At 31.4% G+C, this 23,127-nt stretch overlaps 24 non-coding genes across 24 annotated transcripts; all 24 read left to right on the top strand.

Annotated features, from left to right (window-relative positions):
* Positions 1 to 294: 294 nt before the first annotated feature.
* TRNAT-AGU (transfer RNA threonine (anticodon AGU)) lies at positions 295 to 368 on the top strand. The gene has a single exon. It is a non-coding gene; the product is annotated as a tRNA-Thr (tRNA).
* Positions 369 to 807: 439 nt separating this feature from the next.
* TRNAT-CGU (transfer RNA threonine (anticodon CGU)) lies at positions 808 to 880 on the top strand. The gene has a single exon. It is a non-coding gene; the product is annotated as a tRNA-Thr (tRNA).
* Positions 881 to 1,314: 434 nt separating this feature from the next.
* Positions 1,315 to 1,388, top strand: TRNAT-AGU (transfer RNA threonine (anticodon AGU)). The gene has a single exon. It is a non-coding gene; the product is annotated as a tRNA-Thr (tRNA).
* A 947-nt stretch (positions 1,389 to 2,335) lies between these two features.
* On the top strand, positions 2,336 to 2,409 carry TRNAT-AGU (transfer RNA threonine (anticodon AGU)). Its single transcript has one exon. It is a non-coding gene; the product is annotated as a tRNA-Thr (tRNA).
* Positions 2,410 to 4,375: 1,966 nt separating this feature from the next.
* TRNAT-AGU (transfer RNA threonine (anticodon AGU)) lies at positions 4,376 to 4,449 on the top strand. The gene has a single exon. It is a non-coding gene; the product is annotated as a tRNA-Thr (tRNA).
* Positions 4,450 to 4,888: 439 nt separating this feature from the next.
* TRNAT-CGU (transfer RNA threonine (anticodon CGU)) lies at positions 4,889 to 4,961 on the top strand. Its single transcript has one exon. It is a non-coding gene; the product is annotated as a tRNA-Thr (tRNA).
* A 435-nt stretch (positions 4,962 to 5,396) lies between these two features.
* On the top strand, positions 5,397 to 5,470 carry TRNAT-AGU (transfer RNA threonine (anticodon AGU)). The gene has a single exon. It is a non-coding gene; the product is annotated as a tRNA-Thr (tRNA).
* Positions 5,471 to 6,417: 947 nt separating this feature from the next.
* Positions 6,418 to 6,491, top strand: TRNAT-AGU (transfer RNA threonine (anticodon AGU)). The gene has a single exon. It is a non-coding gene; the product is annotated as a tRNA-Thr (tRNA).
* A 2,479-nt stretch (positions 6,492 to 8,970) lies between these two features.
* Positions 8,971 to 9,043, top strand: TRNAT-CGU (transfer RNA threonine (anticodon CGU)). Its single transcript has one exon. It is a non-coding gene; the product is annotated as a tRNA-Thr (tRNA).
* Positions 9,044 to 9,477: 434 nt separating this feature from the next.
* On the top strand, positions 9,478 to 9,551 carry TRNAT-AGU (transfer RNA threonine (anticodon AGU)). Its single transcript has one exon. It is a non-coding gene; the product is annotated as a tRNA-Thr (tRNA).
* Positions 9,552 to 9,990: 439 nt separating this feature from the next.
* On the top strand, positions 9,991 to 10,063 carry TRNAT-CGU (transfer RNA threonine (anticodon CGU)). The gene has a single exon. It is a non-coding gene; the product is annotated as a tRNA-Thr (tRNA).
* A 435-nt stretch (positions 10,064 to 10,498) lies between these two features.
* TRNAT-AGU (transfer RNA threonine (anticodon AGU)) lies at positions 10,499 to 10,572 on the top strand. Its single transcript has one exon. It is a non-coding gene; the product is annotated as a tRNA-Thr (tRNA).
* A 947-nt stretch (positions 10,573 to 11,519) lies between these two features.
* On the top strand, positions 11,520 to 11,593 carry TRNAT-AGU (transfer RNA threonine (anticodon AGU)). The gene has a single exon. It is a non-coding gene; the product is annotated as a tRNA-Thr (tRNA).
* Positions 11,594 to 13,560: 1,967 nt separating this feature from the next.
* Positions 13,561 to 13,634, top strand: TRNAT-AGU (transfer RNA threonine (anticodon AGU)). Its single transcript has one exon. It is a non-coding gene; the product is annotated as a tRNA-Thr (tRNA).
* A 439-nt stretch (positions 13,635 to 14,073) lies between these two features.
* Positions 14,074 to 14,146, top strand: TRNAT-CGU (transfer RNA threonine (anticodon CGU)). Its single transcript has one exon. It is a non-coding gene; the product is annotated as a tRNA-Thr (tRNA).
* A 435-nt stretch (positions 14,147 to 14,581) lies between these two features.
* On the top strand, positions 14,582 to 14,655 carry TRNAT-AGU (transfer RNA threonine (anticodon AGU)). Its single transcript has one exon. It is a non-coding gene; the product is annotated as a tRNA-Thr (tRNA).
* A 947-nt stretch (positions 14,656 to 15,602) lies between these two features.
* Positions 15,603 to 15,676, top strand: TRNAT-AGU (transfer RNA threonine (anticodon AGU)). Its single transcript has one exon. It is a non-coding gene; the product is annotated as a tRNA-Thr (tRNA).
* Positions 15,677 to 18,156: 2,480 nt separating this feature from the next.
* Positions 18,157 to 18,229, top strand: TRNAT-CGU (transfer RNA threonine (anticodon CGU)). Its single transcript has one exon. It is a non-coding gene; the product is annotated as a tRNA-Thr (tRNA).
* A 947-nt stretch (positions 18,230 to 19,176) lies between these two features.
* Positions 19,177 to 19,249, top strand: TRNAT-CGU (transfer RNA threonine (anticodon CGU)). Its single transcript has one exon. It is a non-coding gene; the product is annotated as a tRNA-Thr (tRNA).
* Positions 19,250 to 19,683: 434 nt separating this feature from the next.
* TRNAT-AGU (transfer RNA threonine (anticodon AGU)) lies at positions 19,684 to 19,757 on the top strand. Its single transcript has one exon. It is a non-coding gene; the product is annotated as a tRNA-Thr (tRNA).
* A 440-nt stretch (positions 19,758 to 20,197) lies between these two features.
* On the top strand, positions 20,198 to 20,270 carry TRNAT-CGU (transfer RNA threonine (anticodon CGU)). Its single transcript has one exon. It is a non-coding gene; the product is annotated as a tRNA-Thr (tRNA).
* Positions 20,271 to 21,724: 1,454 nt separating this feature from the next.
* TRNAT-AGU (transfer RNA threonine (anticodon AGU)) lies at positions 21,725 to 21,798 on the top strand. Its single transcript has one exon. It is a non-coding gene; the product is annotated as a tRNA-Thr (tRNA).
* A 440-nt stretch (positions 21,799 to 22,238) lies between these two features.
* Positions 22,239 to 22,311, top strand: TRNAT-CGU (transfer RNA threonine (anticodon CGU)). Its single transcript has one exon. It is a non-coding gene; the product is annotated as a tRNA-Thr (tRNA).
* Positions 22,312 to 22,745: 434 nt separating this feature from the next.
* Positions 22,746 to 22,819, top strand: TRNAT-AGU (transfer RNA threonine (anticodon AGU)). The gene has a single exon. It is a non-coding gene; the product is annotated as a tRNA-Thr (tRNA).
* Positions 22,820 to 23,127: the final 308 nt, after the last annotated feature.

The following is a 23,127-nucleotide window of genomic DNA, read 5'->3' as shown; positions in this document are numbered from 1 at the left end:
TCAAAGTAATGCTTTGAATGAAAAAGGGAAAAAAGAGTGACAAAGAGCAAAATAGAGATGAAAAATCATTCTAGAGTTGAAATCAAGTAATGCATTCTTAAAGAAGGCATAATTAAAACATTTATGAACAGGATAAGCAATATATCAATGAGGTGTTTATCAATAGGATCAGTATCCTCGTCTAAAGTAGTTGAGTAGAGCGTTTTCTGAACTGAGAAATGATTATGAAAGTGAAAAACTCAGGATTCTCTTGAACACCATATGGCAAACTGTTCCTTAAAGTATTTTCAAGAGGGTGCTGTGGCTTAGCTGGTTAAAGTGCCTGTCTAGTAAACAGGAGATCCTGAGTTCAAATCTCAGCAGTACCTTACTTTCCTCATTCTTAAATAAAAAACTATTTTCATTAAGTCGTCCTGCGATTCAATTCAATTAGAAAAATTCGATTTATCTTTTGGTTGAACAGATCATCTTAAACCTAATAAAAACTGAAAGTGTTTTCAATATTATAGTAACAATACTGTGATTGCAAAAATCAAAAAGGTATTTCAATGAGCAAGAGGCAGATGAAATATAACCCTAGATTTGAGCAATATTGATGAATATATGTAAAACACTTATTTATGAACTATTCAAAATATGGGATTGAGTTTAAAATGTGTTATTTTGTAATACAACATAGCTATTCTTGTTTACAGATTAGGAATCCTTGCTTGTTTAACATTAGAATACATATTAAGACACTTTAACACAGGCACAGAATTTGATCACCAATACTAAATTAATGATCCCTTCTGTGTCACTAAAATAGGTGCTGTGGCTAAGTGGTTAAAGCGCCTGTCTCGTAAACAAGAAATCCTGAGTTCAAATCTCAGCAGCACCTTATTATTGGTCCTTACATGTAAAAATAATTTTCATCACGCAAATGTTTAATACATTTTTTTAAAAAAAGTGTTGTTCTGTGAACATTAGAATGGGTCATCTTAAATTGAAAAACAAAAAAACGTGGTATTGTGAAGATTTTCAAAGTAATGCTTTGAATGAATATGGGAAAAAAGAGTGACAAAGAGCAAAATAGAGATAAAAAATCATTCTAGAGTTGAATTCAAGTAATGCATTCTTAAAGAAGGCATAATTAAAACATTTATGAACAGGATAAGCAATATATCGATGAGGTGTTTATCAATAGGATCAGTATCCTCGTCTAAACTATTTGAGTAGTGCGTTTTCTGAACTGAGAAATGATTCTGAAAGTGAAAAACTCAGGTTTCTCTTGAACACCATATGGCAAACTGTTACTTAAAGCATTTTCAAAAGGGTGCTGTGGCTTAGCTGGTTAAAGCGCCTGTCTAGTAAACAGGAGATCCTGAGTTCAAATCTCAGCAGTGCCTTGCTTTCCTCATTCTTAAATAAAAAAATATTTTCATTAAGTCGTCCTGCGATTCAATTAAATTAGAAAAGTCTGATTTATCTTTCGGTTGAACAGATCATCTTAAACCTAATAAAAACTGAAAGTGTTTTCAATATTTTAGTAACAATACTGTGATTGCAAAAATCAAAAAGGTATTTCAATGAGCAAGAGGCAGATGAAATATAACCCTAGATTTGAGCAATATTGATGAATATATGTAAAACACTTATTTATGAACTATTCTAAATATGGAATTGAGTTTAAAATGTGTTCTTTTGTAATACAACATAGCTATTCTTGTTTACAGATTAGGAATCCTTGCTTGTTTAACATTAGAATACATATTAAGACACTTTAACACAGGCACAGAATTTGATCACCAATACTAAATTAATGATCCCTTCTGTGTCACTAAAATAGGTGCTGTGACTAAGTGGTTAAAGCACCTGTCTCGTAAACAGGGAATCCTGAGTTCAAATCTCAGCAGCACCTTATTATTGGTCCTTACATGTAAAAATAATTTTCATCACGCAAATGTTTTAATACATTTTAAAAAGAAAAGTGTTGTTCTGTGAACATTAGAATGGGTCATCTTAAATTGAAAAACAAAAAAAGGTGGTATTGTGAAGATTTTCAAAGTAATGCTTTGAATGAAAAAGGGAAAAAAGAGTGACAAAGAGCAAAATAGAGATAAAAAATCATTCTAGAGTTGAATTCAAGTAATGCATTCTTAAAGAAGGCATAATTAAAACATTTATGAACAGGATAAGCAATATATCAATGAGGTGTTTATGAATAGGATCAGTATCCTCGTCTAAACTATTTGAGTAGTGCGTTTTCTGAACTGAGAAATGATTATGAAAGTGAAAAACTCAGGTTTCTCTTGAACACCATATGGCAAACTGTTCCTTAAAGCATTTTCAAAAGGGTGCTGTGGCTTAGCTGGTTAAAGCGCCTGTCTAGTAAACAGGAGATCCTGAGTTCAAATCTCAGCAGTGCCTTGCTTTCCTCATTCTTAAATAAAAAATTATTTTCATTAAGTCGTCCTGCGATTCAATTAAATTAGAAAAGTCTGATTTATCTTTCGGTTGAACAGATCATCTTAAACCTAATAAAAACTGAAAGATTTTTCAATATTATAGTAACAATACTGTGATTGCAAAAATCAAAAAGGTATTTCAATGAGCAAGAGGCAGATGAAATCTAACCCTAGATTTGAGCAATATTGATGAATATATGTAAAACACTTATTTATGAACTAATCAAAATATGGGATTGAGTTTAAAATGTGTTCTTTTGTAATACAACATAGCTATTCTTGTTTACAGATTAGGAATCCTTGCTTGTTTGACATTAGAATACTTATTAAGACACTTTAACACAGGCACAGAATTTGATCACCAATACTAAATTAATGATCCCTTCTGTATCATTAAAATAGGTGCTGTGGCTAAGTGGTTAAAGCGCCTGTCTCGTAAACAGGAAATCCCAAGTTCTAATCTCAGCAGCACTTTAATATTGGTCCTTACATGTAAAAATAATTTTCATCACGCAAATGTTTAATACATTTTAAAAAGAAAAGTGTTGTTCTGTGAACATTAGAATGGGTCATCTTTAATTGAAAAACAAAAAAACGTGGTATTGTGAAGATTTTCAAAGTAATGCTTTGAATGAAAAAGGGAAAAAAGAGTGACAAAGAGCAAAATAGAGATAAAAAATCATTCTAGAGTTGAATTCAAGTAATGCATTCTTAAAGAAGGCATGATTAAAACATTTATGAACAAGATAAGCAATATATCAATGAGGTGTGTATGAATAGGATCAGTATCCTCGTCTAAAGTAGTTGAGTAGAGCGTTTTCTGAACTGAGAAATGATTATGAAAGTGAAAAACTCAGGATTCTCTTGAACACCATATGGCAAACTGTTCCTTAAAGCATTTTCAAGAGGGTGCTGTGGCTTAGCTGGTTAAAGCGCCTGTCTAGTAAACAGGAGATCCTGAGTTCAAATCTCAGCAGTCCCTTCCTTTCCTCATTCTTAAATAAAAAACTATTTTCATTAAGTCGTCCTGCGATTCAATTCAATTAGAAAAGTCTGATTTATCTTTCGGTTGAACAGATCATCTTAAACCTAATAATAACTGAAAGTGTTTTCAATATTATAGTAACAATACTGTGATTGCAAAAATCAAAAAGGTATTTCAATGAGCAAGAGGCAGATGAAATATAACCCTAGATTTGAGCAATATTGATGAATATATGTAAAACACTTATTTATGAACTATTCAAAATATGGGATTGAGTTTAAAATGTGTTCTTTTGTAATACAACATAGCTATTCTTGTTTACAGATTAGGAATCCTTGCTTGTTTAACATTAGAATACATATTAAGACACTTTAACACAGGCAAAGAATTTGATTACCAATACTTAATTAATGACCCCTTCTGTATCACTAAAATAGGTGCAGTGGCTAAGTGGTTAAAGTGCCTGTCTCGTAAACAGGAAATCCTGAGTTCAAATCTCAGCAGCACCTTATTATTGGTCCTTACATGTAAAAATAATTTTCATCACGCAAATGTTTAATACATTTTAAAAAGAAAAGTGTTGTTCTGTGAACATTAGAATGGGTCATCTTAAATTGAAAAACTAACAAACGTGGTATTGTGAAGATTTTCAAAGTAATGCTTTGAATGAAAAAGGGAAAAAAGAGTGACAAAGCGCAAAATAGAGATAAAAAATCATTCTAGAGTTGAAATCAAGTAATGCATTCTTAAAGAAGGCATAATTAAAACATTTATGAACAGGATAAGCAATATATCAATGAGGTGTTTATCAATAGGATCAGTATCCTCGTCTAAAGTAGTTGAGTAGAGCGTTTTCTGAACTGAGAAATGATTATGAAAGTGAAAAACTCAGGATTCTCTTGAACACCATATGGCAAACTGTTCCTTAAAGCATTTTCAAGAGGGTGCTGTGGCTTAGCTGGTTAAAGCGCCTGTCTAGTAAACAGGAGATCCTGAGTTCAAATCTCAGCAGTACCTTTCTTTCCTCATTCTTAAATAAAAAACTATTTTCATTAAGTCGTCCTGCGATTCAATTCAATTAGAAAAATTCGATTTATCTTTTGGTTGAACAGATCATCTTAAACCTAATAAAAACTGAAAGTGTTTTCAATATTATAGTAACAATACTGTGATTGCAAAAATCAAAAAGGTATTTCAATGAGCAAGAGGCAGATGAAATATAACCCTAGATTTGAGCAATATTGATGAATATATGTAAAACACTTATTTATGAACTATTCAAAATATGGGATTGAGTTTAAAATGTGTTATTTTGTAATACAACATAGCTATTCTTGTTTACAGATTAGGAATCCTTGCTTGTTTAACATTAGAATACATATTAGGACACTTTAACACAGGCACAGAATTTGATCACCAATACTAAATTAATGATCCCTTCTGTATCACTAAAGTAGGTGCTGTGGCTAAGTGGTTAAAGCGCCTGTCTCGTAAACAGGAAATCCTGAGTTCAAATCTCAGCAGCACCTTATTTTTGGTCCTTACATGTAAAAATAATTTTCATCATGCAAATGTTTAATACATTTTAAAAAGAAAAGTGTTGTTCTGTGAACATTAGAATGGGTCATCTTAAATTGAAAAACAAAAAAACGTGGTATTGTGAAGATTTTCAAAGTAATGCTTTGAATGAAAAAGGGAAAAAAGAGTGACAAAGAGCAAAATAGAGATAAAAAAATCATTCTAGAGTTGAATTCAAGTAATGCATTCTTAAAGAAGGCATGATTAAAACATTTATGAACAAGATAAGCAATATATAAATGAGGTGTTTATGAATAGGATCAGTATCCTCGTCTAAAGTAGTTGAGTAGAGCGTTTTCTGAACTGAGAAATGATTCTGAAAGTGAAAAACTCAGGTTTCTCTTGAACACCATATGGCAAACTGTTACTTAAAGCATTTTCAAAAGGGTGCTGTGGCTTAGCTGGTTAAAGCGCCTGTCTAGTAAACAGGAGATCCTGAGTTCAAATCTCAGCAGTGCCTTGCTTTCCTCATTCTTAAATAAAAAATTATTTTCATTAAGTCGTCCTGCGATTCAATTAAATTAGAAAAGTCTGATTTATCTTTCGGTTGAACAGATCATCTTAAACCTAATAAAAACTGAAAGTGTTTTCAATATTTTAGTAACAATACTGTGATTGCAAAAATGAAAAAGGTATTTCAATGAGCAAGAGGCAGATGAAATATAACCCTAGATTTGAGCAATATTGATGAATATATGTAAAACACTTATTTATGAACTATTCTAAATATGGAATTGAGTTTAAAATGTGTTCTTTTGTAATACAACATAGCTATTCTTGTTTACAGATTAGGAATCCTTGCTTGTTTAACATTAGAATACATATTAAGACACTTTAACACAGGCACAGAATTTGATCACCAATACTAAATTAATGATCCCTTCTGTGTCACTAAAATAGGTGCTGTGACTAAGTGGTTAAAGCACCTGTCTCGTAAACAGGGAATCATGAGTTCAAATCTCAGCAGCACCTTATTATTGGTCCTTACATGTAAAAATAATTTTCATCACGCAAATGTTTTAATACATTTTAAAAAGAAAAGTGTTGTTCTGTGAACATTAGAATGGGTCATCTTAAATTGAAAAACAAAAAAAGGTGGTATTGTGAAGATTTTCAAAGTAATGCTTTGAATGAAAAAGGGAAAAAAGAGTGACAAAGAGCAAAATAGAGATAAAAAATCATTCTAGAGTTGAATTCAAGTAATGCATTCTTAAAGAAGGCATAATTAAAACATTTATGAACAGGATAAGCAATATATCAATGAGGTGTTTATGAATAGGATCAGTATCCTCGTCTAAACTATTTGAGTAGTGCGTTTTCTGAACTGAGAAATGATTATGAAAGTGAAAAACTCAGGTTTCTCTTGAACACCATATGGCAAACTGTTCCTTAAAGCATTTTCAAAAGGGTGTTGTGGCTTAGCTGGTTAAAGCGCCTGTCTAGTAAACAGGAGATCCTGAGTTCAAATCTCAGCAGTGCCTTGCTTTCCTCATTCTTAAATAAAAAATTATTTTCATTAAGTCGTCCTGCGATTCAATTAAATTAGAAAAGTCTGATTTATCTTTCGGTTGAACAGATCATCTTAAACCTAATAAAAACTGAAAGATTTTTCAATATTATAGTAACAATACTGTGATTGCAAAAATCAAAAAGGTATTTCAATGAGCAAGAGGCAGATGAAATCTAACCCTAGATTTGAGCAATATTGATGAATATATGTAAAACACTTATTTATGAACTAATCAAAATATGGGATTGAGTTTAAAATGTGTTCTTTTGTAATACAACATAGCTATTCTTGTTTACAGATTAGGAATCCTTGCTTGTTTGACATTAGAATACTTATTAAGACACTTTAACACAGGCACAGAATTTGATCACCAATACTAAATTAATGATCCCTTCTGTATCACTAAAATAGGTGCTGTGGCTAAGTGGTTAAAGCGCCTGTCTCGTAAACAGGAAATCCCAAGTTCTAATCTCAGCAGCACCTTAATATTGGTCCTTACATGTAAAAATAATTTTCATCACGCAAATGTTTAATACATTTTAAAAAGAAAAGTGTTGTTCTGTGAACATTAGAATGGGTCATCTTTAATTGAAAAACAAAAAAACGTGGTATTGTGAAGATTTTCAAAGTAATGCTTTGAATGAAAAAGGGAAAAAAGAGTGACAAAGAGCAAAATAGAGATAAAAAATCATTCTAGAGTTGAATTCAAGTAATGCATTCTTAAAGAAGGCATTATTAAAACATTTATGAACAAGATAAGCAATATATCAATGAGGTGTGTATGAATAGGATCAGTATCCTCGTCTAAAGTAGTTGAGTAGAGCGTTTTCTGAACTGAGAAATGATTATGAAAGTGAAAAACTCAGGATTCTCTTGAACACCATATGGCAAACTGTTCCTTAAAGCATTTTCAAGAGGGTGCTGTGGCTTAGCTGGTTAAAGCGCCTGTCTAGTAAACAGGAGATCCTGAGTTCAAATCTCAGCAGTCCCTTCCTTTCCTCATTCTTAAATAAAAAACTATTTTCATTAAGTCGTCCTGCGATTCAATTCAATTAGAAAAGTCTGATTTATCTTTCGGTTGAACAGATCATCTTAAACCTAATAATAACTGAAAGTGTTTTCAATATTATAGTAACAATACTGTGATTGCAAAAATCAAAAAGGTATTTCAATGAGCAAGAGGCAGATGAAATATAACCCTAGATTTGAGCAATATTGATGAATATATGTAAAACACTTATTTATGAACTATTCAAAATATGGGATTGAGTTTAAAATGTGTTCTTTTGTAATACAACATAGCTATTCTTGTTTACAGATTAGGAATCCTTGCTTGTTTAACATTAGAATACATATTAAGACACTTTAATACAGGCACAGAATTTGATTACCAATACTTAATTAATGATCCCTTCTGTATCACTAAAATAGGTGCTGTGGCTAAGTGGTTAACGCGCCTGTCTCGTAAACAAGAATTCCTGAGTTCAAATCTCAGCAGCACCTTATTATTGGTCCTTACATTTAAAAATAATTTTCATCACGCAAATGTTTAATACATTTTAAAAAGAAAAGTGTTGTTCTGTGAACATTAGAATGGGTCATCTTAAATTGAAAAACAAAAAAACGTGGTATTGTGAAGATTTTCAAAGTAATGCTTTGAATGAAAAAGGGAAAAAAGAGTGACAAAGAGCAAAATAGAGATAAAAAATCATTCTAGAGTTGAAATCAAGTAATGCATTCTTAAAGAAGGCATAATTAAAACATTTATGAACAGGATAAGCAATATATCAATGAGGTGTTTATCAATAGGATCAGTATTCTCGTCTAAAGTAGTTGAGTAGAGCGTTTTCTGAACTGAGAAATGATTATGAAAGTGAAAAATTCAGGATTCTCTTGAACACCATATGGCAAACTGTTCCTTAAAGCATTTTCAAGAGGGTGCTGTGGCTTAGCTGGTTAAAGCGCCTGTCTAGTAAACAGAAGATCCTGAGTTCAAATCTCAGCATTGTCTTGCTTTCCTCATTCTTAAATAAAAAATTATTTTCATTAAGTCGTCCTGCGATTCAATTCAATTAGAAAAGTCTGATTTATCTTTCGGTTGAACAGATCATCTTAAACCTAATAATAACTGAAAGTGTTCTCAATATTATAGTAACAATACTGTGATTGCAAAAATCAAAAAGGTATTTCAATGAGCAAGAGGCAGATGAAATATAACCCTAGATTTGAGCAATATTGATGAATATATGTAAAACACTTATTTATGAACTATTCAAAATATGGGATTGAGTTTAAAATGTGTTCTTTTGTAATACAACATAGCTATTCTTGTTTACAGATTAGGAATCCTTGCTTGTTTAACATTAGAATACATATTAAGACACTTTAACACAGGCAAAGAATTTGATTACCAATACTTAATTAATGACCCCTTCTGTATCACTAAAATAGGTGCTGTGGCTAAGTGGTTAAAGTGCCTGTCTCGTAAACAGGAAATCCTGAGTTCAAATCTCAGCAGCACCTTATTATTGGTCCTTACATGTAAAAATAATTTTCATCACGCAAATGTTTAATACATTTTAAAAAGAAAAGTGTTGTTCTGTGAACATTAGAATGGGTCATCTTAAATTGAAAAACTAACAAACGTGGTATTGTGAAGATTTTCAAAGTAATGCTTTGAATGAAAAAGGGAAAAAAGAGTGACAAAGCGCAAAATAGAGATAAAAAATCATTCTAGAGTTGAAATCAAGTAATGCATTCTTAAAGAAGGCATAATTAAAACATTTATGAACAGGATAAGCAATATATCAATGAGGTGTTTATCAATAGGATCAGTATCCTCGTCTAAAGTAGTTGAGTAGAGGGTTTTCTGAACTGAGAAATGATTATGAAAGTGAAAAACTCAGGATTCTCTTGAACACCATATGGCAAACTGTTCCTTAAAGCATTTTCAAGAGGGTGCTGTGGCTTAGCTGGTTAAAGCGCCTGTCTAGTAAACAGGAGATCCTGAGTTCAAATCTCAGCAGTACCTTTCTTTCCTCATTCTTAAATAAAAAACTATTTTCATTAAGTCGTCCTGCGATTCAATTCAATTAGAAAAATTCGATTTATCTTTTGGTTGAACAGATCATCTTAAACCTAATAAAAACTGAAAGTGTTTTCAATATTATAGTAACAATACTGTGATTGCAAAAATCAAAAAGGTATTTCAATGAGCAAGAGGCAGATGAAATATAACCCTAGATTTGAGCAATATTGATGAATATATGTAAAACACTTATTTATGAACTATTCAAAATATGGGATTGAGTTTAAAATGTGTTATTTTGTAATACAACATAGCTATTCTTGTTTACAGATTAGGAATCCTTGCTTGTTTAACATTAGAATACATATTAAGACACTTTAACACAGGCACAGAATTTGATCACCAATACTAAATTAATGATCCCTTCTGTATCACTAAAGTAGGTGCTGTGGCTAAGTGGTTAAAGCGCCTGTCTCGTAAACAGGAAATCCTGAGTTCAAATCTCAGCAGCACCTTATTTTTGGTCCTTACATGTAAAAATAATTTTCATCATGCAAATGTTTAATACATTTTAAAAAGAAAAGTGTTGTTCTGTGAACATTAGAATGGGTCATCTTAAATTGAAAAACAAAAAAACGTGGTATTGTGAAGATTTTCAAAGTAATGCTTTGAATGAAAAAGGGAAAAAAGAGTGACAAAGAGCAAAATAGAGATAAAAAAATCATTCTAGAGTTGAATTCAAGTAATGCATTCTTAAAGAAGGCATGATTAAAACATTTATGAACAAGATAAGCAATATATAAATGAGGTGTTTATGAATAGGATCAGTATCCTCGTCTAAAGTAGTTGAGTAGAGCGTTTTCTGAACTGAGAAATGATTCTGAAAGTGAAAAACTCAGGTTTCTCTTGAACACCATATGGCAAACTGTTACTTAAAGCATTTTCAAAAGGGTGCTGTGGCTTAGCTGGTTAAAGCGCCTGTCTAGTAAACAGGAGATCCTGAGTTCAAATCTCAGCAGTGCCTTGCTTTCCTCATTCTTAAATAAAAAATTATTTTCATTAAGTCGTCCTGCGATTCAATTAAATTAGAAAAGTCTGATTTATCTTTCGGTTGAACAGATCATCTTAAACCTAATAAAAACTGAAAGTGTTTTCAATATTTTAGTAACAATACTGTGATTGCAAAAATGAAAAAGGTATTTCAATGAGCAAGAGGCAGATGAAATATAACCCTAGATTTGAGCAATATTGATGAATATATGTAAAACACTTATTTATGAACTATTCTAAATATGGAATTGAGTTTAAAATGTGTTCTTTTGTAATACAACATAGCTATTCTTGTTTACAGATTAGGAATCCTTGCTTGTTTAACATTAGAATACATATTAAGACACTTTAACACAGGCACAGAATTTGATCACCAATACTAAATTAATGATCCCTTCTGTGTCACTAAAATAGGTGCTGTGACTAAGTGGTTAAAGCACCTGTCTCGTAAACAGGGAATCATGAGTTAAAATCTCAGCAGCACCTTATTATTGGTCCTTACATGTAAAAATAATTTTCATCACGCAAATGTTTTAATACATTTTAAAAAGAAAAGTGTTGTTCTGTGAACATTAGAATGGGTCATCTTAAATTGAAAAACAAAAAAAGGTGGTATTGTGAAGATTTTCAAAGTAATGCTTTGAATGAAAAAGGGAAAAAAGAGTGACAAAGAGCAAAATAGAGATAAAAAATCATTCTAGAGTTGAATTCAAGTAATGCATTCTTAAAGAAGGCATAATTAAAACATTTATGAACAGGATAAGCAATATATCAATGAGGTGTTTATGAATAGGATCAGTATCCTCGTCTAAACTATTTGAGTAGTGCGTTTTCTGAACTGAGAAATGATTATGAAAGTGAAAAACTCAGGTTTCTCTTGAACACCATATGGCAAACTGTTCCTTAAAGCATTTTCAAAAGGGTGCTGTGGCTTAGCTGGTTAAAGCGCCTGTCTAGTAAACAGGAGATCCTGAGTTCAAATCTCAGCAGTGCCTTGCTTTCCTCATTCTTAAATAAAAAATTATTTTCATTAAGTCGTCCTGCGATTCAATTAAATTAGAAAAGTCTGATTTATCTTTCGGTTGAACAGATCATCTTAAACCTAATAAAAACTGAAAGATTTTTCAATATTATAGTAACAATACTGTGATTGCAAAAATCAAAAAGGTATTTCAATGAGCAAGAGGCAGATGAAATCTAACCCTAGATTTGAGCAATATTGATGAATATATGTAAAACACTTATTTATGAACTAATCAAAATATGGGATTGAGTTTAAAATGTGTTCTTTTGTAATACAACATAGCTATTCTTGTTTACAGATTAGGAATCCTTGCTTGTTTGACATTAGAATACTTATTAAGACACTTTAACACAGGCACAGAATTTGATCACCAATACTAAATTAATGATCCCTTCTGTATCACTAAAATAGGTGCTGTGGCTAAGTGGTTAAAGCGCCTGTCTCGTAAACAGGAAATCCCAAGTTCTAATCTCAGCAGCACCTTAATATTGGTCCTTACATGTAAAAATAATTTTCATCACGCAAATGTTTAATACATTTTAAAAAGAAAAGTGTTGTTCTGTGAACATTAGAATGGGTCATCTTTAATTGAAAAACAAAAAAACGTGGTATTGTGAAGATTTTCAAAGTAATGCTTTGAATGAAAAAGAGAAAAAAAGAGTGACAAAGAGCAAAATAGAGATAAAAAATCATTCTAGAGTTGAATTCAAGTAATGCATTCTTAAAGAAGGCATGATTAAAACATTTATGAACAAGATAAGCAATATATCAATGAGGTGTGTATGAATAGGATCAGTATCCTCGTCTAAAGTAGTTGAGTAGAGCGTTTTCTGAACTGAGAAATGATTATGAAAGTGAAAAACTCAGGATTCTCTTGAACACCATATGGCAAACTGTTCCTTAAAGCATTTTCAAGAGGGTGCTGTGGCTTAGCTGGTTAAAGCGCCTGTCTAGTAAACAGGAGATCCTGAGTTCAAATCTCAGCAGTCCCTTCCTTTCCTCATTCTTAAATAAAAAACTATTTTCATTAAGTCGTCCTGCGATTCAATTCAATTAGAAAAGTCTGATTTATCTTTCGGTTGAACAGATCATCTTAAACCTAATAATAACTGAAAGTGTTTTCAATATTATAGTAACAATACTGTGATTGCAAAAATCAAAAAGGTATTTCAATGAGCAAGAGGCAGATGAAATATAACCCTAGATTTGAGCAATATTGATGAATATATGTAAAACACTTATTTATGAACTATTCAAAATATGGGATTGAGTTTAAAATGTGTTCTTTTGTAATACAACATAGCTATTCTTGTTTACAGATTAGGAATCCTTGCTTGTTTAACATTAGAATACATATTAAGACACTTTAACACAGGCAAAGAATTTGATTACCAATACTTAATTAATGACCCCTTCTGTATCACTAAAATAGGTGCAGTGGCTAAGTGGTTAAAGTGCCTGTCTCGTAAACAGGAAATCCTGAGTTCAAATCTCAGCAGCACCTTATTATTGGTCCTTACATGTAAAAATAATTTTCATCACGCAAATGTTTAATACATTTTAAAAAGAAAAGTGTTGTTCTGTGAACATTAGAATGGGTCATCTTAAATTGAAAAACTAACAAACGTGGTATTGTGAAGATTTACAAAGTAATGCTTTGAATGAAAAAGGGAAAAAAGAGTGACAAAGCGCAAAATAGAGATAAAAAATCATTCTAGAGTTGAAATCAAGTAATGCATTCTTAAAGAAGGCATAATTAAAACATTTATGAACAGGATAAGCAATATATCAATGAGGTGTTTATCAATAGGATCAGTATCCTCGTCTAAAGTAGTTGAGTAGAGCGTTTTCTGAACTGAGAAATGATTATGAAAGTGAAAAACTCAGGATTCTCTTGAACACCATATGGCAAACTGTTCCTTAAAGCATTTTCAAGAGGGTGCTGTGGCTTAGCTGGTTAAAGCGCCTGTCTAGTAAACAGGAGATCCTGAGTTCAAATCTCAGCAGTACCTTTCTTTCCTCATTCTTAAATAAAAAACTATTTTCATTAAGTCGTCCTGCGATTCAATTCAATTAGAAAAATTCGATTTATCTTTTGGTTGAACAGATCATCTTAAACCTAATAAAAACTGAAAGTGTTTTCAATATTATAGTAACAATACTGTGATTGCAAAAATCAAAAAGGTATTTCAATGAGCAAGAGGCAGATGAAATATAACCCTAGATTTGAGCAATATTGATGAATATATGTAAAACACTTATTTATGAACTATTCAAAATATGGGATTGAGTTTAAAATGTGTTATTTTGTAATACAACATAGCTATTCTTGTTTACAGATTAGGAATCCTTGCTTGTTTAACATTAGAATACATATTAGGACACTTTAACACAGGCACAGAATTTGATCACCAATACTAAATTAATGATCCCTTCTGTATCACTAAAGTAGGTGCTGTGGCTAAGTGGTTAAAGCGCCTGTCTCGTAAACAGGAAATCCTGAGTTCAAATCTCAGCAGCACCTTATTTTTGGTCCTTACATGTAAAAATAATTTTCATCATGCAAATGTTTAATACATTTTAAAAAGAAAAGTGTTGTTCTGTGAACATTAGAATGGGTCATCTTAAATTGAAAAACAAAAAAACGTGGTATTGTGAAGATTTTTAAAGTAATGCTTTGAATGAAAAAGGGAAAAAAGAGTGACAAAGAGCAAAATAGAGATAAAAAAATCATTCTAGAGTTGAATTCAAGTAATGCATTCTTAAAGAAGGCATGATTAAAACATTTATGAACAAGATAAGCAATATATAAATGAGGTGTTTATGAATAGGATCAGTATCCTCGTCTAAAGTAGTTGAGTAGAGCGTTTTCTGAACTGAGAAATGATTCTGAAAGTGAAAAACTCAGGTTTCTCTTGAACACCATATGGCAAACTGTTACTTAAAGCATTTTCAAAAGGGTGCTGTGGCTTAGCTGGTTAAAGCGCCTGTCTAGTAAACAGGAGATCCTGAGTTCAAATCTCAGCAGTGCCTTGCTTTCCTCATTCTTAAATAAAAAATTATTTTCATTAAGTCGTCCTGCGATTCAATTAAATTAGAAAAGTCTGATTTATCTTTCGGTTGAACAGATCATCTTAAACCTAATAAAAACTGAAAGTGTTTTCAATATTTTAGTAACAATACTGTGATTGCAAAAATGAAAAAGGTATTTCAATGAGCAAGAGGCAGATGAAATATAACCCTAGATTTGAGCAATATTGATGAATATATGTAAAACACTTATTTATGAACTATTCTAAATATGGAATTGAGTTTAAAATGTGTTCTTTTGTAATACAACATAGCTATTCTTGTTTACAGATTAGGAATCCTTGCTTGTTTAACATTAGAATACATATTAAGACACTTTAACACAGGCACAGAATTTGATCACCAATACTAAATTAATGATCCCTTCTGTGTCACTAAAATAGGTGCTGTGACTAAGTGGTTAAAGCACCTGTCTCGTAAACAGGGAATCATGAGTTAAAATCTCAGCAGCACCTTATTATTGGTCCTTACATGTAAAAATAATTTTCATCACGCAAATGTTTTAATACATTTTAAAAAGAAAAGTGTTGTTCTGTGAACATTAGAATGGGTCATCTTAAATTGAAAAACAAAAAAAGGTGGTATTGTGAAGATTTTCAAAGTAATGCTTTGAATGAAAAAGGGAAAAAAGAGTGACAAAGAGCAAAATAGAGATAAAAAATCATTCTAGAGTTGAATTCAAGTAATGCATTCTTAAAGAAGGCATAATTAAAACATTTATGAACAGGATAAGCAATATATCAATGAGGTGTTTATGAATAGGATCAGTATCCTCGTCTAAACTATTTGAGTAGTGCGTTTTCTGAACTGAGAAATGATTATGAAAGTGAAAAACTCAGGTTTCTCTTGAACACCATATGGCAAACTGTTCCTTAAAGCATTTTCAAAAGGGTGCTGTGGCTTAGCTGGTTAAAGCGCCTGTCTAGTAAACAGGAGATCCTGAGTTCAAATCTCAGCAGTGCCTTGCTTTCCTCATTCTTAAATAAAAAATTATTTTCATTAAGTCGTCCTGCGATTCAATTAAATTAGAAAAGTCTGATTTATCTTTCGGTTGAACAGATCATCTTAAACCTAATAAAAACTGAAAGATTTTTCAATATTATAGTAACAATACTGTGATTGCAAAAATCAAAAAGGTATTTCAATGAGCAAGAGGCAGATGAAATCTAACCCTAGATTTGAGCAATATTGATGAATATATGTAAAACACTTATTTATGAACTAATCAAAATATGGGATTGAGTTTAAAATGTGTTCTTTTGTAATACAACATAGCTATTCTTGTTTACAGATTAGGAATCCTTGCTTGTTTGACATTAGAATACTTATTAAGACACTTTAACACAGGCACAGAATTTGATCACCAATACTAAATTAATGATCCCTTCTGTATCACTAAAATAGGTGCTGTGGCTAAGTGGTTAAAGCGCCTGTCTCGTAAACAGGAAATCCCAAGTTCTAATCTCAGCAGCACCTTAATATTGGTCCTTACATGTAAAAATAATTTTCATCACGCAAATGTTTAATACATTTTAAAAAGAAAAGTGTTGTTCTGTGAACATTAGAATGGGTCATCTTTAATTGAAAAACAAAAAAACGTGGTATTGTGAAGATTTTCAAAGTAATGCTTTGAATGAAAAAGAGAAAAAAAGAGTGACAAAGAGCAAAATAGAGATAAAAAATCATTCTAGATTTGAATTCAAGTAATGCATTCTTAAAGAAGGCATTATTAAAACATTTATGAACAAGATAAGCAATATATCAATGAGGTGTGTATGAATAGGATCAGTATCCTCGTCTAAAGTAGTTGAGTAGAGCGTTTTCTGAACTGAGAAATGATTATGAAAGTGAAAAACTCAGGATTCTCTTGAACACCATATGGCAAACTGTTCCTTAAAGCATTTTCAAGAGGGTGCTCTGGCTTAGCTGGTTAAAGCGCCTGTCTAGTAAACAGGAGATCCTGAGTTCAAATCTCAGCAGTCCCTTCCTTTCCTCATTCTTAAATAAAAAACTATTTTCATTAAGTCGTCCTGCGATTCAATTCAATTAGAAAAGTCTGATTTATCTTTCGGTTGAACAGATCATCTTAAACCTAATAATAACTGAAAGTGTTTTCAATATTATAGTAACAATACTGTGATTGCAAAAATCAAAAAGGTATTTCAATGAGCAAGAGGCAGATGAAATATAACCCTAGATTTGAGCAATATTGATGAATATATGTAAAACACTTATTTATGAACTATTCAAAATATGGGATTGAGTTTAAAATGTGTTCTTTTGTAATACAACATAGCTATTCTTGTTTACAGATTAGGAATCCTTGCTTGTTTAACATTAGAATACATATTAAGACACTTTAATACAGGCACAGAATTTGATTACCAATACTTAATTAATGATCCCTTCTGTATCACTAAAATAGGTGCTGTGGCTAAGTGGTTAACGCGCCTGTCTCGTAAACAAGAATTCCTGAGTTCAAATCTCAGCAGCACCTTATTATTGGTCCTTACATTTAAAAATAATTTTCATCACGCAAATGTTTAATACATTTTAAAAAGAAAAGTGTTGTTCTGTGAACATTAGAATGGGTCATCTTAAATTGAAAAACAAAAAAACGTGGTATTGTGAAGATTTTCAAAGTAATGCTTTGAATGAAAAAGGGAAAAAAGAGTGACAAAGAGCAAAATAGAGATAAAAAATCATTCTAGAGTTGAAATCAAGTAATGCATTCTTAAAGAAGGCATAATTAAAACATTTATGAACAGGATAAGCAATATATCAATGAGGTGTTTATCAATAGGATCAGTATTCTCGTCTAAAGTAGTTGAGTAGAGCGTTTTCTGAACTGAGAAATGATTATGAAAGTGAAAAATTCAGGATTCTCTTGAACACCATATGGCAAACTGTTCCTTAAAGCATTTTCAAGAGGGTGCTGTGGCTTAGCTGGTTAAAGCGCCTGTCTAGTAAACAGAAGATCCTGAGTTCAAATCTCAGCATTGTCTTGCTTTCCTCATTCTTAAATAAAAAATTATTTTCATTAAGTCGTCCTGTGATTCAAATTAATTAGAAAAGTCTGATTTATCTTTCGGTTGAACAGATCATCTTAAACCTAATAATAACTGAAAGTGTTCTCAATATTATAGTAACAATACTGTGATTGCAAAAATCAAAAAGGTATTTCAATGAGCAAGAGGCAGATGAAATATAACCCTAGATTTGAGCAATATTGATGAATATATGTAAAACACTTATTTATGAACTATTCAAAATATGGGATTGAGTTTAAAATGTGTTCTTTTGTAATACAACATAGCTATTCTTGTTTACAGATTAGGAATCCTTGCTTGTTTAACATTAGAATACATATTAAGACACTTTAACACAGGCAAAGAATTTGATTACCAATACTTAATTAATGACCCCTTCTGTATCACTAAAATAGGTGCTGTGGCTAAGTGGTTAAAGTGCCTGTCTCGTAAACAGGAAATTCTGAGTTCAAATCTCAGCAGCACTTTATTATTGGTCCTTACATGTAAAAATAATTTTCATCACGCAAATGTTTAATACATTTTAAAAAGAAAAGTGTTGTTCTGTGAACATTAGAATGGGTCATCTTAAATTGAAAAACTAACAAACGTGGTATTGTGAAGATTTTCAAAGTAATGCTTTGAATGAAAAAGGGAAAAAAGAGTGACAAAGCGCAAAATAGAGATAAAAAATCATTCTAGAGTTGAAATCAAGTAATGCATTCTTAAAGAAGGCATAATTAAAACATTTATGAACAGGATAAGCAATATATCAATGAGGTGTTTATCAATAGGATCAGTATTCTCGTCTAAAGTAGTTGAGTAGAGCGTTTTCTGAACTGAGAAATGATTATGAAAGTGAAAAACTCAGGATTCTCTTGAACACCATATGGCAAACTGTTCCTTAAAGCATTTTCAAGAGGGTGCTGTGTCTTAGCTGGTTAAAGCGCCTGTCTAGTAAACAGTAGATCCTGAGTTCAAATCTCAGCATTGTCTTGCTTTCCTCATTCTTAAATAAAAAACTATTTTCATTAATTCGTCCTGCGATTCAATTAAATTAGAAAAGTCTGATTTATCTTTCGGTTGAACAGATCATCTTAAACCTAATAATAACTGAAAGTGTTTTCAATATTATAGTAACAATACTGTGATTGCAAAATCAAAAAGGTATTTCAATGAGCAAGAGGCAGATGAAATATAACCCTAGATTTGAGCAATATTGATGAATATATGTAAAACACTTATTTATGAACTATTCAAAATATGGGATTGAGTTTAAAATGTTTTCTTTTTATAATACAACATAGCTATTCTTGTTTACAGATTAGGAATCCTTGCTTGTTTAACATTAGAATACTTATTAAGACACTTTAACACAGGCACAGAATTTGATCACCAATACTAAATTAATGATCCCTTCTGTATCACTAAAATAGGTGCTGTGGCTAAGTGGTTAAAGCACCTGTCTCGTAACCAGGAAATCCTGAGTTCAAATCTCAGCAGCACCTTATTATTGGTCCTTACATGTAAAAATAATTTTCATCACGCAAATGTTTAATACATTTTAAAAAGAAAAGTGTTGTTCTGTGAACATTAGAATGGGTCATCTTAAATTGAAAAACAAAAAAACGTGGTATTGTGAAGATTTTCAAAGTAATGCTTTGAATGAAAAAGGGAAAAAAGAGTGATAAAGAGCAAAATAGAGATAAAAAATCATTCTAGAGTTGAATTCAAGTAATGCATTCTTAAAGAAGGCATAATTAAAACATTTATGAACAGGATAAGCAATATATCAATGAGGTGTTTATCAATAGGATCAGTATCCTCCTCTAAAGTAGTTGAGTAGAGCGTTTTCTGAACTGAGAAATGATTATGAAAGTGAAAAACTCAGGATTCTCTTGAACACCATATGGCAAACTGTTCCTTAAAGCATTTTCAAGAGGGTGCTGTGGCTTAGCTGGTTAAAGCGCCTGTCTAGTAAACAGGAGATCCTGAGTTCAAATCTCAGCAGTGCCTTGCTTTCCTCATTCTTAAATAAAAAACTATTTTCATTAATTCGTCCTGCGATTCAATTAAATTAGAAAAGTCTGATTTATCTTTCGGTTGAACAGATCATCTTAAACCTAATAATAACTGAAAGTGTTTTCAATATTATAGTAACAATACTGTGATTGCAAAAATCAAAAAGGTATTTCAATGAGCAAGAGGCAGATGAAATATAACCCTAGATTTGAGCAATATTGATGAATATATGTAAAACACTTATTTATGAACTATTCAAAATATGGGATTGAGTTTAAAATGTTTTCTTTTTATAATACAACATAGCTATTCTTGTTTACAGATTAGGAATCCTTGCTTGTTTAACATTAGAATACTTATTAAGACACTTTAACACAGGCACAGAATTTGATCACCAATACTAAATTAATGATCCCTTCTGTATCACTAAAATAGGTGCTGTGGCTAAGTGGTTAAAGCGCCTGTCTCGTAACCAGGAAATCCTGAGTTCAAATCTCAGCAGCACCTTATTATTGGTCCTTACATGTAAAAATAATTTTCATCACGCAAATGTTTAATACATTTTAAAAAGAAAAGTGTTGTTCTGTGAACATTAGAATGGGTCATCTTAAATTGAAAAACAAAAAAACGTGGTATTGTGAAGATTTTCAAAGTAATGCTTTGAATGAAAAAGGGAAAAAAGAGTGACAAAGAGCAAAATAGAGATAAAAAATCATTCTAGAGTTGAATTCAAGTAATGCATTCTTAAAGAAGGCATGATTAAAACATTTATGAACAAGATAAGCAATATATCAATGAGGTGTGTATGAATAGGATCAGTATCCTCGTCTAAAGTAGTTGAGTAGAGCGTTTTCTGAACTGAGAAATGATTATGAAAGTGAAAAACTCAGGATTCTCTTGAACATCATATGGCAAACTGTTCCTTAAAGCATTTTCAAGAGGGTGCTGTGGCTTAGCTGGTTAAAGCGCCTGTCTAGTAAACAGGAGATCCTGAGTTCAAATCTCAGCAGTCCCTTCCTTTCCTCATTCTTAGATAAAAAACTATTTTCATTAAGTCGTCCTGCGATTCAATTCAATTAGAAAAGTCTGATTTATCTTTCGGTTGAACAGATCATCTTAAACCTAATAATAACTGAAAGTGTTTTCAATATTATAGTAACAATACTGTGATTGCAAAAATCAAAAAGGTATTTCAATGAGCAAGAGGCAGATGAAATATAACCCTAGATTTGAGCAATATTGATGAATATATGTAAAACACTTATTTATGAACTATTCAAAATATGGGATTGAGTTTAAAATGTTTTCTTTTGTAATACAACATAGGTATTCTTGTTTACAGATTAGGAATCCTTGCTTGTTTAACATTAGAATACATATTAAGACACTTTAACACAGGCACAGAATTTGATCACCAATACTAAATTAATGATCCCTTCTGTATCACTAAAATAGGAGCAGTGATTAAGTGGTTAAATCGCCTGTCTCGTAAACAGGAAATCCTGAGTTCAAATCTCAGCAGCACCTTATTATTGGTCCTTACATGTAAAAATAATTTTCATCACGCAAATGTTTAATACATTTTAAAAAGAAAAGTGTTGTTCTGTGAACATTAGAATGGGTCATCTTAAATTGAAAAACAAAAAAACATGGTATTGTGAAGATTTTCAAAGTAATGCTTTGAATGAAAAAGGGAAAAAAGAGTGACAAAGAGCAAAATAGAGATAAAAAATCATTCTAGAGTTGAATTCAAGTACTGCATTCTTAAAGAAGGCATAATTAAAACATTTATGAACAGGATAAGCAATATATCAATGAGGTGTTTATCAATAGGATCAGTATCCTCGTCTAAAGTAGTTGAGTAGAGCGTTTTCTGAACTGAGAAATGATTATGAAAGTGAAAAACTCAGGTTTCTCTTGAACACCATATGGCAAACTGTTCCTTAAAACTTTTTCAAGAGGGTGCTGTGGCTTAGCTGGTTAAAGCGCCTGTCTAGTAAACAGGAGATCCTGAGTTCAAATCTCAGCAGTGCCTTGCTTTCCTCATTCTTATATAAAAAAACTATTTTCATTAAGTCGTCCTGCGATTCAATTCAATTAGAAAAGTCTGATTTATCTTTCGGTTGAACAGATCAACTTAAACCTAATAAAAACTGAAAGTGTTTTCAATATTATAGTAACAATACTGTGATTGCAAAAATCAAAAAGGTATTTCAATGAGCAAGAGGCAGATGAAATATAACACTAGATTTGAGCAATATTGATTAATATATGTAAAACACTTATTTGTGAACTATTCAAAATATGGGATTGAGTTTAAAATGTGTTCTTTTGTTATACAACATAGGTATTCTTGTTTACAGATTAGGAATCCTTGCTTGTTTAACATTATAATACATATTAAGACACTTTAACACAGGCACAGAATTTGATCACCAATACTAAATTAATGATCCCTTTTATATCACTAAATTAGGTGCAGTGGCTAAGTGGTTAAAGCGCCTGTCTCGTAAACAGGAAATCCTGAGTTCAAATCTCAGCAGCACCTTATTATTGGTCCTTACATGTAAAAATAATTTTCATCACGCAAATGTTTAATACATTTTAAAAAGAAAAGTGTTGTTCTGTGAACATTAGAATGGGTCATCTTAAATTGAAAAACAAAAAAACATGGTATTGTGAAGATTTTCAAAGTAATGCTTTGAATGAAAAAGGGAAAAAAGAGTGACAAAGAGCAAAATAGAGATAAAAAATCATTCTAGAGTTGAATTCAAGTAATGCATTCTTAAAGAAGGCATAATTAAAACATTTATGAACAGGATAAGCAATATATCAATGAGGTGTTTATCAATAGGATCAGTATCCTCGTCTAAACTATTTGAGTAGTGCGTTTTCTGAACTGAGAAATGATTATGAAAGTGAAAAACTCAGGTTTCTCTTGAACACCATATGGCAAACTGTTCCTTAAAACTTTTTCAAGAGGGTGCTGTGGCTTAGCTGGTTAAAGTGCCTGTCTAGTAAACAGGAGATCCTGAGTTCAAATCTCAGCAGTGCCTTGCTTTCCTCATTCTTAAATAAAAAATTATTTTCATTAAGTCGTCCTGCGATTCAATTAAATTAGAAAAGTCTGATTTATCTTTCGGTTGAACAGATCATCTTAAACCTAATAAAAACTGAAAGAGTTTTCAATATTATAGTAACAATACTGTGATTGCAAAATCAAAAAGGTATTTCAATGAGCAAGAGGCAGATGAAATATAACCCTAGATTTGAGCAATATTGATGAATATATGTAAAACACTTATTTATGAACTATTCAAAATATGGGATTGAGTTTAAAATGTGTTCTTTTTTAATACAACAT

This window comes from Triturus cristatus, chromosome 8 (genome assembly GCF_964204655.1).
Source record: "Triturus cristatus chromosome 8, aTriCri1.1, whole genome shotgun sequence".
Classification (NCBI taxonomy): Eukaryota; Metazoa; Chordata; class Amphibia; order Caudata; family Salamandridae; genus Triturus; species Triturus cristatus.
This window is presented reverse-complemented; position numbering and strand designations above follow the sequence as displayed.